Below are 4894 nucleotides of genomic sequence, written 5' to 3'. Positions count from 1 at the left end.
AAAAAGCGTTAGAATATCGTAAAATAAAGCACCCTATGAAAGTAACAACTGAGGTTCATCTTTAGACAGTCACACGGATCTCTATTAGTAATATATCATTAACCTGAAAGAACAGTTGGAAATGACATATATATACGACCATGTAATCCCTGCAGCCACCTACCTTGAAAATGCTGCTGTGAAACCTGACATAGTTATATGGAATAAGTCAGAGAGAGTTGCAACCTTGATTGAAGTGAGTGTTCCTATTGATGGCGGTCTGAACAAAGCTGAAAGCGATAAACAGACCAAATACCAAGGTGTCATGTACGATATGAAAAGAAACTGGCATCTTAGGGAAATATCAATCATACCAGTTAGCATAGATGCTACAGGGCTTATGAAGAAGAACCTGAAGTCCTACCTTACTAATATTCCTGGTGAACCAAGGGCAAAAGAGATCCATACAATTGCACTTAATGGAACAGCGAGGATACTATAAAGAGATCTCGGTTGGTTTCAATAAAAAGCGGGCCAATGTTGGCAGCTGGTTTGGCTGCCCCATACCCAGCATTACAATCTTCAAAGGAAGAAAAATAAAAAAAAATTAAAAAAATAAATATATATATATATATATATATATATATACTAGCAGAAGTACCCGTCGTTGACTGGGTTCCAAAACAGCCTATAGAAAATGGACTGTGATTCATTAAAGTATGATAGGTTATGAAAAAGAAGGGGGTTGTAAAGAGATTGGTTTTGATACTCGAAAATTTTACCCTAAGCAAAATATGATGAAAGTAAAGATAATTTTCGCGAAAATATATTTTTTATCAACTTTGTTTCCATTTGTAGCTTAGTATTAGTAGTAGGATTGATTATAATAGTATTATTATTATTATTGTTATTATTATTATTATTGGCATCATTATTACTGGCAGTGGTAGTGGTAGTAGTAGTAGTAGTAGTAGTAGTAGTAGTAGTAGTAGTAGTAGTATAAACATAAGTAGTGGGAGAAAGTTCTCCAGCCTTTTACGAAACCAATTGTATTTCTTAAAATCAAATTCATGAATTCAAACAAAATTTAGTGGCTTTCAAGAAATATAAAAATTAAATACAAACTGGATAAAAATGTCAAGTGGCGAAAGGAATTGATGGTGTAAAATTTGCAAATCTGTTAATGGCTCAGCAACTAAAGAAATGCCGCCGCGTCTCTTTTAACTTTATTTTGGTTTTTATTGATCTAAGTTATGATTAGAAAGTTCATATTTACACGGTTCTTAAAAATACTAACGATCTAATAGCGTTACTGCTTTAGTTTAATAAACTTTAAAAGGGTGCATTAATTAACGACCAAACAAGAATCTATGTAATAATTTGAAAGAATTAACTACATATTATCGTTTATACAATGAAAGTTTATTTTCCTTGTATTTTTGTAAGAAAAAAATTTTAGCGAGAAGCTACGTCAAAATATCCATCAGTGATTTCCACCAATATATTTACTTCTATTAGTGAAAGACAGAAAAATAATTTCCTATCTGTTTCGTATTTTACATATTCAATCCTCGTCAATATTTGATAAATAAACGGCGAGAAAGAATTGTTAACACACCGCTTATCTATATATCCATAAAAATGAGGATGTGTGTGAGGACAATTCTCAACCTATATACTCAACGAATGTTTTATCTGCAAACTTGAAATTTTGTCTATAGAGTATTTAAACATATAAAAATTTTTTAGTCAGTTTTCAGTTGAAAACAAATGGCTGCAAATGGGGTCAAAATTTAAACATTTTACATAAAAGGGAACGGATTTTTATCTGGTTGTCAAATGTTTCACCATTGTACATGCGTGAATCGTCTCCATGACAGAATATTATGTTAAGAAAAAGTAGGTTTGAAAACTCTTTTTATAAATTTACCTAGCTGGCCTAATAGGTATCGTACTTGATTCACTGTCTTTAGGTTCCGGTTTTGATGTCATCTCGAGTATTATTTTATTTACAAGTAAATTGTTTAGAAAAACAAAATACTCGCATGCACATGTCTTAGTTATTTTCCGTTTTTTTATTTTTGTAAGGAAGTTTACGTTACGTTTAATACCTACAGTATTTCGGTTTGCAACAACCCTGAGATAAGCAGCAAAATCCAACCCCTTCACAGCTGAGATACCTAGATGTAAGAGAGACTTCTACTCCAGTAGTTTCTTCCCCAGAGTCGCTAAACTTTGGAATTCCCTTCTGGGTTCCTGCTCCTCCAACTGTACTGACATGCAGAAGTTCAAGTGTAACCTGAACCGAGATCTTGCTGCCCAACTCGCCACATGGTACCCCTTAAGCTAATGTCCCTGATAGTAGCTCCCTACATCAAAATGTAAATGTGCCTTATTTGGAGTGAAAATATAATAAGAAAAGAAATGTGCATTAATTTGAATGCAATATTTTTTGCGTATTTTACGACCCATCACCACTGGGCGGCTTGCTAATAGGCTTATATTTACGAGTAATTCGAAAATCCACCGTGTTTTTTTTTTATCTATAGCTTTGTACTACTGGTTCTATGAAAACAAATTATCTTATTAAATATTTACGTTAAGCATTGATTCGTTCTGTCTTAACAATCTAATTTCCAAAGTATTTAATCTTTTTTTTGTTAATCGCTATCCACATTTTTTCGTTTGGTTGTGTATAAATGAAAGGGAAAGGAAATGTTACTCTAACAGGCATAAGACTTGTTACTGTTAATCGAATCGGAAGATGACGACTTAACTAGCGGGACCTGTGGAAATTCCACAGCAACATTTTTCATATGTAATGTATTGCTGATGAGATGTCTGTGGATGTTCAGCATGGATGGAGGCCCCGCGATATTATTGTAGCCTTTTTGTTAAAACTGTAAAAGTATTTATATAGTAATATAGCTAATGTAGTGCCAGAACATTTCTGGGTTTTACGGTTAATTTCTAATATTCTAATAGAAGGCGGTGACACATTTCTATTGTATGGACACTCGACACGAACGAAAACCCCACGATATTATCATACCATATTTAGATAGAGCCGATGTTTCCCTTGTGTCCAACCCAGAAGACAAAGTAGGTGTATTTTAGTCTCCCAGACTGACCAAAAGCTACACCATTTTATTTATTTATTTATTTTCCATTACGACTTTGGTGATCGGGAGATCCTATTTATTGAAAACGAGAATAGTATTTCATAATATACAACAAACATTATATTAGCGAATCTATACAGTAAATTAATGCTCGTAGAATGGTGACCATTTGGGAACGCGATGTGCAGTATGCACCGCGAGGCCAAATACCAGTTAGGGGAATTGGCGCGGTTTATCCTTTTGACAATGGTAGATGGGCCTCTTTTAATCTATGGTAGACAACCCATCTAGTGATTGTATCACGATAAAAAATATCCTTGGTAGCCCTAACGAAACATCAAGTATTCGACTACGGACAAGATTTGAATTACACTACAAACTCATGCATTGAGTTTAATCTCGGCTGTGACCGCATGTTACATTTTTATATTGGACAAGCTACTTTACAGGAAAGGAAAAATACAAAATATAAGGCAAACATAAACACAATCATGAAGTATTGGCGCTCTATCAATCAATAGCCTCTTCTGTTTAGAAAGGTTCTTAAAGAAAATATATAACGTAAGTCACGAAATATGTTTCTGAATTTTTGAAAGGAGGATTGCTCATTCGGATTTATTGAATTTTTCGGACTCACATTGAGATTTATTTCAACAATGATAGTCTAATAATCCAGGGGTCTATTATGTAACACAGTGACACAGTGTTTAAGTAGAAGATGCTGACATCAATTGAGAAGTAGCTCTTTTGGGGAGCACGGTTCTTACGCGTATATAAAGTCAAAGTAAGGGAACCTTCAGAGCACTGCCAAAAGGAAGGAGATGGTGACAAGAGTATTGTAATCTATTTTAACGTTACACAATGAGAAAGAAAGTAGACTTTCATGGCAGTGGCAACAAAGAGAGCAGGCATCCAGAGCATTTCCGAAATTAAATATTACTTGGTAGTTCTAAAATATCGGAAAACTGTTATGTGTTATTAGTTAATTCGATCAAACGTTAGATTTGGAACATCTATTTCTTTTTCTGCTTCATATTTTGTACTTAAATGCTGAAATTTAAATGTAATTAAAATAAACGTCTCGATTCTCAACTCTTAACGTAATATCCTTGTAGACATCGTTTCAAATTGTAACTCCTGGCGACTAAGTAGAGATATGTCTTGATTGTCGGGAGAAAAATAGAAATAGGGATTAGCATAGCTAAAAAAGAATGAGGAATAGCACACAACTATTTCTTAATTATTATATAATTACACTAACAGGGACGGGAGGGTCGTCCGGCTTTGCTCAGTCATAAAATACGCGTAAATATGATATTTTAATTTGTCCAGATTTCGTATATATTATTATAGACTCGTGCTTTGAAAAGTAAAAAAAAACAAAAAAGTATTTGGGTCTCATCAACTAGAATTGAAACCGAAAGTTAAACTGTAGCATTTATAGCTGGTGACGTTTTACTGTACCAGTGTGATACGCATATCAACTGATTAAAATAAAATAAGATGAATTTACAAAATGGTATTATGATTTTTTTTCAATTCTGACCCATTTGTGATCTCTTAAAAACTACTTTAACCAGTTAAAGACCCATAAAAGAACAGTCCATAAAATATAATCGTTTGAAGCTCTTAGCGCCGCTTTGCATCTTTTAGTTTCGGAAGAGTATGAAACTATGTAGACAGACAGACAGACATATTATCTTTTATATCGTAGATTACATTAATTGCTATATAAAAAAAAACAAATAGAAGTCTTTTTTACCACTTGTCGACCTCAAAAAGATAAGATCTCC

This window comes from Euprymna scolopes, chromosome 25 (assembly GCF_053919585.1).
Source record: "Euprymna scolopes isolate OS-2025 chromosome 25, ASM5391958v1, whole genome shotgun sequence".
NCBI classification, from domain to species: domain Eukaryota; kingdom Metazoa; phylum Mollusca; class Cephalopoda; order Sepiida; family Sepiolidae; genus Euprymna; species Euprymna scolopes.
The sequence above is the reverse complement of the archived record's forward strand: the minus strand, read 5'-3'. Positions refer to the sequence as shown.